Raw genomic sequence first — 15,930 nt, 5'->3', positions numbered from 1 at the left:
GATGAAAAACCTAGAGATACAGACATTAGGGTTCCCTCATAAAAGCAGTCCAGCCAAGTGAAATCCACTGAAGTCCAGGGCTGACAATGCCCACTAACACACACACTGAATTTATGGACATTTTAGCGCCTCACTCTTAATATAAACAGACAACTCAAAAATACAACTGAAATGAGTACAGGACATTTATAAAGGCAGAACTGATAAGAACAAAGAAAATTGGAGAGAAATCCATAGCAACAGTGTTTTATCCTGAAAGATAGAAACCAACAAACATGAAGGAAAAATACTTGAAGGAAATAGGAAAGAATGCAAGAGAAGAAAACTTAAAAAAAAAAACTCACTAATATTCTCCAGAGAAAAAAGGAAGATATTGTATCTGTAAAATAAGAAAAAAAAAAGCTATAGAAAGCAAATCATTTAGAGGACAAAAAAGGAGCTCATGAAAATTAAAACTATAAAAACTCAGTAGAAGGATTGAAAGATAGAGTTGCATAAATCTCCCAGACATTAAAGAAAAAAGACAAGGAGAAAAATTAAGATAATTAAAGAATAGTACCCCCCCCCAGTAGTTTCAACATATAAATAACAAGGATTCTAGAAAATAAAAGAGAAAAAAATGAGAGGACAGGGAATCATCAATAAAGAAATAGAAGAACATTTTCCATAACAGAATATACTGACTTTTGAGAAGGAAGGGACTCAAGTGTCTGGCACTATGGCTAAATTTGACCCATACTAAGATATATCATTATAAAATTTCAGCAAATTATCTCCTACAAGCCTCCAAATTGCCTACAAAGATTCAGACACCAGAAGCACTTTGGAATTCTCAAAAATAACACTGAGAGCTTGGAAAGAGAATAAAGCAATGCATTCAAAATTGCAAAGAAAAATGATCTCCAATCTAGAATTTATTCCCAACCAAACTATCCCTTAAGTGGACGACTATAATAAATATTTTCAGATATATAAGATCTCCAAATTATACTTCCCTCACACCCTTGGCCAGGAAGCACTTCAAGATATGCTCCACCAAAAATAAGCATATGCACCTCTAAGGAAGAAAATGTGAGAGATACATTAATGGGAGATCAATACAGGAAATAAGGAAGACAATTCCCAGGATGACAGTAAGAAGAGATCCCCAGTGAGATCTGCACACCAGGCCTGAAGGGTAAAAGAGTCCAGATTGGTATGTGCTAGATGATTCTGGGAGAGATTTCTGTAAGAAAACAAAAGCCATAGAATATCTGCACATCTTGAGAGGAGAATTAGACAACAGGAGAATTTGGGGTTGACGTGATGGCAAACCTATAGAAAACTAAGGAAAAAGGAAAAGAAAAGCAGAAGTACAGAAAAAGACATTTGTTCCAATTAAACAAAGTTATGTAAGAAGCAAAAGTAATCATAGTTAACTACTTGACTCAGCAGAGAGTATCATTTGCATAGTTATAGTAATATAATTATTGAACAATGATCTAACCAAGGAGTAATTTAACTAAATTGGGAGCTAGATGTTGGAAATAGTGGATTTCTATAGTGGGGTAAATTGTCTAATTTGTACAGAGAAAATTCATGCTATAATGTTGAAAAATAAAAAATCAAAACCAATCGTATTATTGAGAGATAAATAGAAAGAAAATCAGCCAGAAAGTTTGAAAAGTGATGACTCCAAGAGAGGCAATGAAACAGGAGGTAGAAAGTGTTGTTTTCATAGAAGTGCTCCCTTAGAGCTAGTCTATCCTTTAAATCAGATGCATGTGATAAAAGTAAAACTTAAAAAAATTATGTCATTATGGGCCAGATAAACCCGGAGATGCCAGAGAACATCTTTCCTACCACCTATAGAAAGATTGCCTGATAAGGAGCCTCATGTCCAAAGTTAAAGATGAAGAGGGAGAGGGGGAAACCAGGAGAGAAAAGAGAGAGAGAGAGAGAGAGAGAGAGAGAGAGAGACTGAGGGGGGGTAGAGAGAGAGGGAGGGAGAGAGAGAGAGAGAGAGGGAAAGGGAAAAAGAGAGGGAGAGAGAGAAAGATCTGATGATATTGTTAAACTTCTGGATCTGTGCTTGAAACTAATTTCTCTCTTCTGACACCCCATTTATATAAGCCAAACCCCCCTTTTTACAGGAGTAGTCACTTCACAAGGAAGTTTAGGTACCACACTCGAGGATGTGTTTATTTACTAAGTGCTCACTATACACCGTAGAACGCACAATCTTTTTCTGAATCAGTCCAGTAAGCCTTCATCACAATTCTAGGAAGGCGCTGTTACAGTCCCACCCTCAGGTGAAGAGACTGAGTCTCGTGGAGGTTCAATAGCCTGCCCAACATCACACTGTTTGTGAAGGCCTCAGCCAATCCTGTGTGACTTTAGAGGGCACACTTCAAACAGTGTGCCACAGTCCCCTCTCATGGATCTAGAACATCATTCACCTACTCAGCTCTGGAGGAGACAGAGCTTATGACATCAAACCCCCTCTCCTTGACTGACCAGCACACACACACACACACACACACACACACACACACACCCTTGAAGTCTAATCTTCTGTGTCTTGGAAACAAGATGTTAACAAACTCTCTTGGTACCACTTCCCTATCCTATCACTTGGCAATTTTTAGATGTCTTCATTCCCATCCCCAACCCCAGCTCATGGCCTGATCCTTCTTGTAGACATGAAAGTGAATTACCTGGTGGTCTCTTGTTCTCCTACTTTTTCAGGGAAGAGCACCCCTCTCTAATTTTAAGACCCACATTCTGCTTTGTATCCTCAGAGATCCTGCAAGACAACTGTCTGAGACACATTTTACACTCACCTCAATGGCATCATTTGAATGCTTAACCATATACTGCCTTAAGTGGCTTTAAAATGTTTCTCCTCTTTTCCAGTGTTTGCTTTGTCACCTGGGAACTGCTTGTGAGCTAGTATATTGCTGGTGCCTTTTTTGTTTGTTGAAATAGGTCCATATCACTTGGAAACAGCTCAGTATAGGAGATCCGGGGACATTATCAGATCTGAAACCCTGGAGTCCCTCAAGGTCTAATCTCAGTTACAACAGACTCCCAAAGGAGTCTGAAGTCAACATGCTTTCCAGAAGTTCCTTCTTGATAACTCAGGCCTATCCCAACTTCTCTGGGCCTTTCATGTAGAAGCAATTAGACCAGATGCTCTTGGCTAGACATCCATGAAATCCCAAGGAGATCTACAGATGGGCTTCAGAGCCCTTAATTCCTCTAAAATTATATGTTGATAATTGTGCTTCTGTGTATATGGACATTCATCTGGGAAGAGGAAGGAAAGCTTTCATCACATTCTCGATTTCCTGAGATCCATAGCCTATCCTCCTCCTCTACAGATAAGAATTACTGATTTAGACATAAATCTATAACAAGTCCAAATTATCTCACCACAGACAAAGTCAAACAGATGGTGATTCTTCCTCCCTCTGCCATCTACCCTCTTGGCACTCATTTACTCATTTGTTTGGAAGGCTGGAACTGTAAGAGGACAAAGACTTACTAGTGAATGAGGCTGATGGGATATTCCTGATACATGCTTGATATGGTAGATTAAATCTTTGTTCGGACATATTTACTCCCTCCTTTCTCTCCTCTTCATGGACAGAGTGCACTTCCCCATTCCTTGACTTTGCAATTGGCTTAGAAGACATAGTACAACAAAAACGTGAAAAGCACTTGCGAGGCTGAGCTGGTCCTCCTGCACTTCTGTTGTTGCCCTGAGAAGAGCACACCGGTGTTGATCTGAGACCCTCAGAAGAAGATTAGAGATTCGTGTCATAGAGCTGCCTGGACACACCTAGCCTATATCCTCCAGCCAGTGGTCAGCTGCAGACATGTGAAAAAACCTAGCCAAGGTCAGTAGAGGGGTCCAGGACAAGGAGCCTAGGTTAGCCACCCCAGCCTACAGAAATGTGAGCAATACTAAATAATTATTGTTTTAAGTCAGTGCGTTTTGGGATGTTTTGTGATACAAACTACTTCAGGAGCTGTTCAGTAAACATTCATTAAAGGGAATAAATCACAAAAAGCCTTGAATGTTGTATGAAAGAATCAGGATTCCTTCTCAAATCTAGCCCTGTAATTAGTCCTGGCATATTAGCCTTCCCTCCCCAACTCAAAGGATCATCTGACAGTACTACCATGATTGAGGGGTAGGGAACTGTCCTCCCACAGTGACAACTGGCCACAAAGCAGTCACCTCTCATAGACGGTACTCAAAATTATAGAGTTGAACAGTTTTAAATCAATTGCTCAATCCCTGCATGTATCCACAGGAAAGATTTCTGCCTTCAAAAATAACTCACACTACAGGAATCAATCCCTCCAAACAATGTTTCACTTAAGAGGTGTTCAGTCTACCGTTTGTTCACTGGATATCCATATTCTAGTCACCTGCTCTGATCTAGGCCCAAGAGACACAAAAATGAACAAGACGACTCTGTCTCTTGTCTTCACTGAATTCTCAGCTGAAGTTCCATTAGCAGGATTTACATTTGCAGTTTGAGCTTATTAAAAAACAGGACCCAGACAGCAGGTAGGCAGACCCTGTGAGAGGGCAGGATTGGGGCTCAGGTCACCTAAACAGCTCTGACTTCTTTTTTTTTAAGATTTTATTTATTTATTTGAGGGGGGTGGGGAGCGAGAGAAAGAGAGAAAATGAGTGGGGCAGGGGCTCAGGCAGAGGGAGAGATGGAGAGTAAATCTCAGGCAGACTCTGTACTGAGTTCAGAGCCCAAGGTAGGGCTTGATCTCACAACCCTGAGATCATGACCTGAGTCGAAATCAAGAGTCGGATGCTTAGCTAACTGAGCCACCCAGATGCCCCAAAACTGCTCTGATGTCTGAGGCAGGGCCAAAGCTCCACCATCTCAGCTTCCTTTCCAAACTATCAATGAAAGCCTGAATTCCTATGAAAAAAGCAGAGCCTTTTGCTGCTTAATTAGAGTCTAGAATCAAAATGTTTGAATCCACAGCATCATCACCAAATTAAATCCATCCTAATCTCTAAATGTCTAGTGCAAGACTTTTCTTTCAACCAGGTTTTGATTGTAGGAAGGCGATAGAATGCCAAGCACTGAATGCCTGAATGGGGGTGGTGGCTTCCAGACATGTAACGGGGCCCAGGGGGGGAAATGAGATGGGAGTCAGGAGCGCTGCTTGGCCCAGGAACTGGACCATTTCTTTCAGTGACCAGGCCTGTAGTCAGATGTCTGTGACGAATACTTATGGTGCAATTAGAACATGCGAAGACCCATTGTCCACACCTAAAGGGCAGGTTAGCACTCGACTCAGCCTTGGAATTTAATGGACTTCTCAGCGAAAGTTTACTTCCTATTTGTCACAAGGTAACTGTCTTAGGGACACCCATGCCCTTCTCACAAATGTCCTTGTGACATCAGCGTGAAAGCCAGAGACAGAAAGAACAAATTCTTTTTGACTTTTGCTTCTCCTTGGTCACCCCTAAAGTTGGGTGACACTTTCTGAATCATGCCTCAGAAGTTCAGGCTCATCAAGTCAGACAGATATGGATCTGAAAAGATGAAAGAAGGCCTCTTCTTCTATAATTTCCAGAGTTTCCTGTTATAACCCCCGGAAACTTCCCACAAGCACCAGCGTTTTTGCTACTGGGTTTAGCTCCTTGCTAAGCCAAGGATGTGAATTGAATTGTGTCCAAATGATGTTAAGGAGACACGTCACAAGTTGGAAAGGCCTGTCAGCTTGATATAATTCTGCGTTTGAGTGTCTTTAAAAAAATTCTACAATTGATTCCATTGTTCATGCTTTAGGACACGCATTGAGGCTTGCATCTTTCGGAATATGTAAAAAAAAAAATCAATGTACGTTTACTGCTTCTTAATTCATATGACTGTTACACCCTCCGAAAGTATAATTAGAACATAGAATGTGACTGAGTGTGTTTTCTGGTTTTATATTAGAGTAGGAGAAACAAAGGCTTGCATAGGGCTTAGGTTAATTTATTGAGATAAATCGTTGCTCCAAGTCATGGTTATAGTTTTCACATATGCATTCAGAATGGACCCAGTGCTTAAAAATCCATGTTCTATGGAAATAAAAGGCAAAGAAAATCTGGCAGGTGATGGTGGAATGTAAAGAGCACAAGCAACTCTTCTTGTTTGTTTAGATCCTGGTTTTGTTGCATTGACACTATTAACGTCTCGGGCTGACGGTCCCTCGGGTGTTGGAAGCTGTGTTTTGTAGGCCTCTACTCAATAGATAGCAATAGCACCACCACCCTCCCTGTGACCATGGAAAATGTCTCTAGGTACTACCAAGTGTCCTGGGGGAGCAGGCCTCTTTCACCCGGTCGAGAACCACTGTTAAGAAATAAATGAGCTCGAGGCTCGGTCTTCTGTTGGGGGCAGACATTTGGGGCAGGTACACATCCTACGATAAAGGTATCAGAGGTAATTGGCAGCATATTTTTCTTCCTCGGTGCTGCACGACAATAGTGGTATATCTCCTCATTGAGAGGGTCTTGGATTCAATGAGATAGTTATTTTTAGAAACCATCCAAAACAGTCTTTGAGGTAAATGACATATTTTACATGTTGATTTAAATAATTAGTAATAAAATATGCTACTAGGTTGGGGTTTTTTTCCCACTAACATATGTTCTTAGTCACAAACCTCTGCACATGGTTCTATTTTCCTTACACCCTGATTTTATTTTAATGATACTCTGATTTTTTTTAAGAAGGCAGATGTTATATTAGACATCGGTTCCCCATATCATGAATGGCATTTTATTTAATAAATCCATTAATCACTGATGTGCTCTTTGCAGGATACTACTTAGGTACCCGATGAATAGCAGCTGGAATTGGCCTTTCTAAGTAACGACCGTGAGAGGGAAAAATCCCGTTATGAAGCGCCGGGCTCTGGCAGAGGCTGGGCAGCCTCCTGAAAGCATCTTAGGGAATGTTCTTTGCAGCCAGTCAACGTTTCATTTACGGATTCGTCAAAGAATCAGTAGGGTGCACTACATGCCGGGCCGTGTGAGGCTCTGGAGTGCAGCGATAAGAGAACACCACAAAGGAGTCAATGAAGAGAGAAATGGGAACTCCAAAGTCCGGATTGGGGGGGGGCGGGGGAGGGTAAAGGCACCTGCCAGAGCTCAGTCCTGATGAGGAGTTAAGGACAGAACTGCACGTGCCCCAGCAGGACACAGGAGGAACCACAGTCACCTGAGGGCCCACCAGGGGCTCAGGCTGGCAGCTGCAGAGACCCAGGTCGGAAGATGGAGCAAGATCCCTGTCGTTGGGATCCGTCCCAGCTGGACGGGTGGGGTGGTGAGCCACCAGGGGTGATCTATCTCACCAGCTCAAGTAGCCACTCACAAACGCAGTGCCTCCAGAGTGCCACTGCCCTCAAGCCCAGCCGCTGCCTGCCCCCTTCCTGCCCCAGAGACCCCTCAACTGCGTGAGGCTTCCAGTCTGTGTTCTTGCCACATCCTCACTAGCCACCACCCACTGGGGATTCTTCTCCCCACTGAGCAGCTCAGAGCCCACAGTCCATCCTCCAAATTACACCTCTAGAAGTGCTCCTCTTCCCCTCTAACAAACACGACTGGCAAAAATACAACGTTGAGCAAACCCAAATGACTCCATCTGTGAACCTCACTCAGGTTAAGACCAAAGGAAAATCCAACAATAGTGTGTCCTGGTCTCAGGCAAAAATCCATGACCACAAATCCCCAGTGGCCGATGAGAACGAATTACCTGGTAAGTAGACCCATCTTCTCAATATATCAAAGGAGGGTTTTGTACCCTTTCCCCTAACCCTCATATGGCCCCGTTGTACCCACCCTTCCACCCACCAACCCTCATGACTTTGCCTCTTACATCGTTGAGAAAACCGACACAATGAGTCAGGCATTTTGTCATCTTCTCACCATGAAACCTATCAACCCACTCATGTCTGTTCCCATGTACAGTCCCTGCCTGGTTGCTGTGGGTGAAAGTCCTCTGCTCCCATGAGGGGCCAAGCCCCCCAACTCCCAAGGACTTTGTGTCCACAGTTATCTCCCCTTCTCCCTTGTGTTCTCTCTCTCTCTCTCTCTCTCTCTCTTTCTCTCTCTGCCTGTCTGTCTCAGAGATTACTACCATCAGCTTACAAACATGTTATTACAATTTTATAATAAAATAAATCTGAATGTTTTTATTATTTATTTCTTTTAAAGATTTTATTTATTTATTCATGAGAGAGAGAGAGGCAGAGACATAGACAGAGGGAGAAGCAGGCTCCATGCAGGGAGCCTGATGTGGGACTCCATCCCAGGACTCCAGGATCATGCCCTGAGCCGAAGGCAGACGCTCAACTGCTGAGCCACCCGGGTGTCCCAATCTGAATGTTTTTTTTAAAATAGCCCACCTAAGTCCCTCTACCTATTGCAGGCTGGTACCTTCACCATGACTTTTTCTGTTAAAGTCACCAAAGATCTTTTCAAACATGTGGTCACCCCCTGACCCAATGTCACCTGATCTCTCAGCCACAGTGGACACAGATTATCAACCTCTTTCCTTCTTGAAATGCTTTCTCCTCTCACCATCCATGATGCCACACTCTCCTGGTTTGTTCATCCACTGCTGATTACTCCTTTACTGCTTCTTTCCAGCTCTTCCTCCTCTCGTTAGACTTTGAATGTTCCAAGTGCCCAGGCTCCACCCTGGATGCCTTTCTCATATTTCTACACAATGTCCCTCAACAGCCTTGTAGAGTCCTGACGTTTGCCTCTGACCTCCAGTTTGTGTCTCCTTCTCTTACACTCCCTAAGGTGCCGTATGTATATAGCCAACGGGCTTGATGCAGCCTGCAAAGAGCCTCCTGCCTGGCTTCACCACTGCCACTATTTACTCCCTAAAATCTTTGACATACAGTAGTCAGACTGATCGGTAACTACGCCTAATGATGTAAATTAAACACTGCAGTGTCTTCCATCACGCTGAGAATAAAGTCCGAGCTCCTGCCCCTACCCTAAATGCCATACTCAGCCAGTGCTGGCCTCTCAAGGGGGCTGGAGATTAAGAGGTGTGGATTTATGATAGTCACAAAGACTTGCAAGTGCTGTTTGCAGTTAGTGCTCAAACCCAGATGCAGTCCCACACGGTGAGGAACTGACCTGGCCCAAATGTCAACCATATCTCACCATGAGATCCCACCTCACCCCAGTGAGAATGGGGAAAATTAACAAGACAGGAAACCACAAATGTTGGAGAGGATGTGGAGAAAGGGGGGACCCTCTTGCACTGTTGGTGGGAATGTGAACTGGTGCAGCCACTCTGGAAAACTGTGTGGAGGTTCCTCAAAGAGTTAAACATAGACCTGCCCTATGACCCAGCAATTGCACTGCTGGGGATTTACCCCAGAGATACAGATGCAGTGAAAAACCGGGACACCTGCACCCCGATGTTCATAGCAGCAATGTCCACAATAGCCACACTGTGGAAGGAGCCTCGGTGTCCATTGAAAGATGATGGATAAAGAAGATGTGGTTTATGTATACAATGGAATGTTCCTCCGCCATTAGAAACGACAAATACCCACCATTTGCTTCGACATGGATGGAACTGGAGGGTATTATGCTGAGCAAAGTAAGTCAATCGGAGAAGGACAAACATTATATGGTTTCACTCATTTGGGGAATATAAAAAATAGTGAAAGGGAACAAAGGGGAAAGGAGAGAAAATGAGTGGGAAATATCAGAGAGGGAGACAGAACATGAGAGACTCCTAACTCTGGGAAACGAACAAGGGTGGTGGAAGGGGAGGAGGGCATGGGTTGGGGGTGACTGGGTGACAGGCACTGAGGGGGGCACTTGACGGGATGAGTACTGGGTGTTATACTATATGTTGGCAAATCGACTCCAATAAAATATATATATAATGTACAGAAAAAAAAGAAAAAAGAGAAACAATGCACACAATCTGCCCTCAGCCCACCCCCAGACTCACTCACCCTCTCCTCCTCACCATACTGTCCATCTCTCGCTCCCTTGAACTTGGAATGCCGTTCTCTACCTGGGGTGTAATCCCCTCTGGTTCTACATGCTTGGCTCTACTTGCATTAGACTTGGTCTAAGTGTCACTTCCCACAAAGCCCCAGGGAAGCCTCCACTACATCACCATGGCCATCTGATGCCTTTGTTTCTTTGTTTGCTTTTTGGACTCTGCCCCAAACCCACCAGGAACGGGGAGTTTACTATCTTGTTCACTTCTTCACTATCCACACAGAGAATAGTAAGGACTCAATAATTATTTGTTGAATGCATGAACAAATGAATGAATGAAGAAATAAAGAAAATGAGCCACTGAAGTCCAACAGGGTGATTGCAAAAGAGGTGCCTGGCTGGCTCAGTCAGTAGAGCATCTGACTCTTGATCCCCAGGCCTTGAGTTCAAGCTTCATGTAGAGTGTGGAGCCTACTTAAAAAACAAAACAAAACAAAAAACCAAGAGTAAGGGGGGACTATGGCAAAGTCTTGCTTTATAAGAAAAATAGCCTGTTCAGTTTTATTCCAGAAAAAATCTGTTTATTCACCAAATACTTTATGAGCTCTTCCCCAGGCCACATCCTATCCTCATCAATCCCAGGGTGGGCTGTGGGGGAAACATAAAGTATGTGTGTGCCAGGGGTTGCCTTCTTCCTGCTTTTCCTGTCCGATGTATCACCAGTCACCCATCTCCACACTCCCTCCCAGCCTGGGGGGCGGGGTGGCAGATAGACGCAAGATTGATGGCACTGCCTGCCAGCGGGCAAAGCTTGCGCGATTGGGTGGGATCAGCGTGCATCAACATGTGACCGACCCGGGTCCCCTGTCACCTTTGCAGGGGAAAAGAAGGACACAGGGAGTTGACCAAGGACACCCAGAGTACCTGGGTTCCTGCCTCTGGGAATTAGCAATGGCCATCCAAGAGTCTTGAGAGGTGATCGAGGGTGACTAGGAGGACGGCCCTGCCACGGCTGACCAGACGTCACAGTGCAGAGTGTCATGGCCCAGTGGAGCCAGGAGACGTTGATTGATTAACTGTAGCACTGGGCATGATGAAGAGGAAGAGAGCATGATTCGGAAGAGCAGAAGGGAGGAGGAGGCAGAGGAGGAAGGACAGGAGGAAGGTCGGAAAGGAAACTGGGGGCCCCTTGTCTGGTGGCTGTGGCAACCCTGGAGAAGCCAGGTGGAGAGGAAAGCCTGGAAGCTGAGGGAAGAACAGCCGGGGTAAGAGATGGCCGTCTCTTCCTTCTGAGTCTCTCTTTCCCACCTGCCCCCAGAGGGGACCAGGCTCAGGTGATCTCCAGGAAAGAGAACAGTAGGTACCAGGCGTCGTGCTAAACATCCACATGCACCACCTCATTGCCACCCTCTGCACCATCCTCATTATAATGAGCCAGCTCAGGGACCCAGCCTTGCCTCTTTTCCCCGCTCCCCTCCTGCACCTGGTAGAGGTCACTTCCCAGACCGACTCTCCGAGTATCATCAGTTGGAAAGCAGATGCGAGGAAAAAGTGTAGCCTTTGCCCAGCAGCCACAGAGGTCCCACCCGCCCCCATCGTGGAACTGGGCCAGGGGACTTTGCCTGGGCTCCTCAGTTAAGGCTTAAAGGGGGAAAAAAATCCTCAGAGCCCAGAGAACCTGTTAGATTTGCCGAGAGCAGGCTTTGCCCTGTAGGCAACCCTCCAGCCCCTGGTCATTCCCAGGGTCATTCCCATAAACCTTATCTCTCGGGCCAACCTGCTGAGTATGTTCTTTAATCTTGACCTCTCCCTGCATCTTTTCCCGCTCGAGGTTCAGATGTCTCACCGTTGGATCCTACCATCCAGTTTTTATGAGCACTGTAGTCATTTTCCAACTATGTACCCATTTAAACTTTACAGTCTTTTATTAGGGTTGTATTCATGGGCAAATAAATACAAGGCCCTTGAAAGTTTATCTACTGGAAGCTTCCACCGTGGCTTACAAAACGATCCTGATCCCCCAGCTAAACTAATTTCATATCACCATCTCTTAAAAGAGGGAGCCTTTTGAACTTCAGATGTCTAAACAGGGAAAAGATAAATTTCTGCCTCGCTGAAACATTTCTTGTTTCGTAGATTTTTCCTTTTTTTTTTTTTAACCATTTCAAAGAATTATTTTACTAAGAATTCCGAAGCTATCAGTGAATATTAAGGATGTTTCAATTTTCTGCAAAAAGTTGTATTAGCCTAATTAGAAACACGAAATCCACGCTACATGTAGTCTGGGTTTGGGGTGGGCGGTTTACAGCCCCCCATGCCCTGGCTGTTGTGCTGTCACCTCGCCTGTTTAGGCTAATTACTTAAATACGGTTGCCTGGGAACACTTCAAAGGCTTCCGGCTAATATTCTAGCCACACAATTAGTATCAGACACCACAATTCTGTGCTGAACTAACGAAAGTTTCTGAGCTCACGGAAAGCATCTCACCGGCCCCATGTGTCATTGCTCGGTGTCTTGTCAGCTGTTTAGTCGAGAAACATCTGTAATCCAGGTCAGATGCTGGCCAGAGGGAAAATTTAATACCTGAGGAGTGTGGATGTGTGGGAGGAAGGAAGTGAGAACAGGAAGGTTCAGGCAAGGAGCCACTTCATCAGAAAATCTAATGAAGCCGGAACAGCAGAGTCCGAGCCCACGACTGCTCAGCTGAGGCCAGGAGCAAGGCCTGGCTCCGGGGGCGCCGGGAGGAGACTGACACGGAAGGAAGGGGGGCCGCTCCTCTTCATTCCCTGCACCTCCCTTCTGCGGGCTGGGCATCTGTCGCTGTGATCTGCACTTGGACTTTTCCAAAAGTGCAGCATTTCATCCTTAGAGCAACTTTGTAGATCTAGGAAAGCTCCTTTCTATGAGCGGAGGGGGCAGCCAGCCACAGAGAGAGGCGACTGGGCGACAGCCTCCTATCCTCTCCAGCTGGCGGCTTCTTTCCCTGCAGGATCCTGACCCGACCCGGGCTCCTAGGGCAGGGGGAGGGTGTGGAAATGTGTTACACTTGCTATTTGAATGTGACTCAGCTGCTCCACGAGAGCTCCTCTGGTTGGAGGGCCACCGCCGGGTGGGCTGGGAGTTGGGGCGAGGACCCCGCGTCTGGGGCTTCTGCTGCCTCCTGCCCTGGCGCACAGGCATCTGGGTGAGGTGGCAACTGGTAGAGAAGGGGCCGCTGTTGACTGCCGGTACCTCCTGGGGAAGGGGCGGCCTGCACGCGTCTGAGACCCTCCTCTCCCGGCCGGAGGGCCCTGACCACGCGGCACCAGGCCCCCGGTCCTCCGGGGCTTCCACTGCGGGGTCCGAGCTTCTAGATCTCTCCCTCTCCCCCTGATGGCTCATGGAGCCCCCAAGGAGTGACCTCCGGCCCTCCTTCTGGCTTGGAACACCCAGTGGCACGTTCTGGGCCCCCACGGCCACCCCCAACGAAGTCCTTCCAGAGACTAAGCCGGGAGGTCAGGCTCCTCTGCTTCTGGTTTTCACTCAGTTTACCAGAGGCCTTGCCACCAACCCGTCTACACCCAGTTTCCACTGTGCACATCTTACTCTGGCCTCCTTTTCCTGGGGGAGCACAAAAGATCTGCTCTTACCTCCACCTTCTGAATCGCAAGGCACTGCCGAAGGACACCGTGTCCTGAGTGGGCACAGGTGCTCCCCTTTCCCAGGGGAAACAGCATGAAGGAAGGGTGACAGTTTTGTTCCGTTCTATTCGACATTCTCGAAACAAACACCAGCAGGGCTTGGTTAGAAGGACTGGGGGCTGCCTTCTAGCCGGGACCTCGCAGCTCCTGGTGCTCGGGAAGACCTGATGGGCACGGCCGGGAGCCCTGACACGGGCTCTCTCTGCCTACGTTCTTCCAAGCTTGCCCCGGGGCCGGCCAGCATGGTTGATGCACAAAGAAGGTGTGAGGAGGTGTCCAGGCTCTCTGCTGTTGGCAAGGGCACGTCCTGGAGCTTCCGCTTGATCAAGAAGGTCCTCGAAGATCGGAAGATTGAAAGAAAGCTCCAGATGGCCACCGAGGATCTGGTTTAGAATTGCTGAGAGTGGGGGACCCCTGGGTGACTCAGCAGTTCAGCACCTGCCTTCGGCCCAGGGTGTGATCCTGGGGTCCCGGGATCGAGTCCCACGTCGGGCTCCCTGCATGGAGCCTGCTTCTCCCTCTGCCTGTGTCTCTGCCTCTCTCTCTGTGTCTCTCATGAATAAATAAATAAAATCTTTAAAAAAAAAAAAAAGAATTGCTGAGCGTGGACCTGAGGGTCTGCTGCCTGCCTCGCCGCCCATCGCCGTGCCCGGCCGCCCCTTCCACAGCCCCGGCTGAGCTCTGCCGACTTCCCCGCGGACCCTGAGCCGAGTCCGTGCAGCGCAGTCTGGGCCGACGGTAGCCTTGAGTAAGGAGGGAGAGGACCAGGCCTGCGCTGTCTCCCGACGGCCCCTGCCCCTGCAGGACTCCCAGCCGCCCTGCACCTGCTGCTGCAGCCGCCCCAGCTCCCAGGCACCTGCTCCCGCCCCGGGCGCCGCAGCACTGGGTCAAGGGAAGGGCCGACAGCCGAGCTCTGCTTGCTCAAGAAAGTGGCGACAAAACTGCCATGTGGGGATTTTGCTGAAGACGGAGGCAAGGTTCAAGCCCGGAGGATCCCACTGGCCTGCAGGGAAGCGGACGGGCCGAGGCTGTGGAGGGCCCTGCTCCCGCCTGGCCCCGACATCTCGCCCTCCACCCCGCCTTGCAGGACCTCCCTTACGCTTTGGGGACATGCTGCTGGCTTCTTGGTGCTGCTTGTCCCTTCTTGTCTGCTGGGCTGCGCGGAAGAGTCATCTGCCCTGAAGTCCTTTTAGTATTTGCCTGTTCTGTCTTCTTTGAAAGACAGGTTTCTGGGTGAATCCTCAAGAACAGGCAGGGTTGGGACCCCTGGGTGGCTCAGTGGTTGAGCACCTGCCTTCGGCCCAGGGCCTGATCCTGGGGACCCGGGATCGAGTCCCACGTCGGGCTCCCGGTGCATGGAGCCTGCTTCTCTCTATGTCTGTGTCTCTGCCTCTCTCTCTGTGTCTCTCATGAATAAATAATAAAATATTAAAAAAAAAAAAAAGAACAGGCAGGGTGAAGAAAGGGAGGACTACATTTGAGGGATTTCTAACTAGGACACTGAGCACCAGAGGCAGGCCAGGTAGGTCCTGCTGGGTTCCCTGGGTCCCCGGCCGGCCCTCACAGGGCAGGGGGAGCTTGGGAAGGCCTTCCAGCCGTCAACTTCAACCCTGGATTTGAACACCACAAATGATCTGGTTTTGGAAGCTTTATGAGGACTTGTGAATGCTACTTCTTTGGGAATCATTTTACTTCTTTTTTTTTTTTTTTAACTTTTTTTTTTTTAATTTTTATTTATTTATGATAGTCAGAGAGAGAGAAAGGCAGAGACACAGGCAGAGGGAGAAGCAGAGGGAGAAGCAGACTCCATGCACCGGGAGCCCGACGTGGGATTCGATCCCGGGTCTCCAGGATCGCGCCCTGGGCCAAAGGCAGGCGCCAAACCGCTGCGCCACCCAGGGATCCCCAATCATTTTACTTCTTTTCAATGAAAACCTGTCAAAGACTTGCCCGATTCAGCCCAGAGCATCAAGACATGCCCATGGCAGACCGTTCATTTCCTTTACATTCATACATGACGCTCTGGGAGGAGGGCGGGGGGCTTGCAGGCGGGAAATGGGACAATCGAGCAGTGTTTGGGATGTGACATGCGAGGCCCGGGCTGCAGCACCTCTTCCTGGCAGCCGCTGGAGAAGCTGAAGGGCTGCCTCTGCCAACCTGGATCACATTCACGAGCTGCTCGCAGAGATTCTGAAGGAAGTTGCGGCTGAGAAAGATGTCAGCGTTACCAAAAAGACGCCTGTCAAAGATGAAAGC

Source organism: Nyctereutes procyonoides, unplaced genomic scaffold, assembly GCF_905146905.1.
Source record: "Nyctereutes procyonoides isolate TBG_1078 unplaced genomic scaffold, NYPRO_anot_genome, whole genome shotgun sequence".
In the NCBI taxonomy this organism is placed as follows: Eukaryota; Metazoa; Chordata; class Mammalia; order Carnivora; family Canidae; genus Nyctereutes; species Nyctereutes procyonoides.
The sequence above is the reverse complement of the archived record's forward strand: the minus strand, read 5'-3'. Positions refer to the sequence as shown.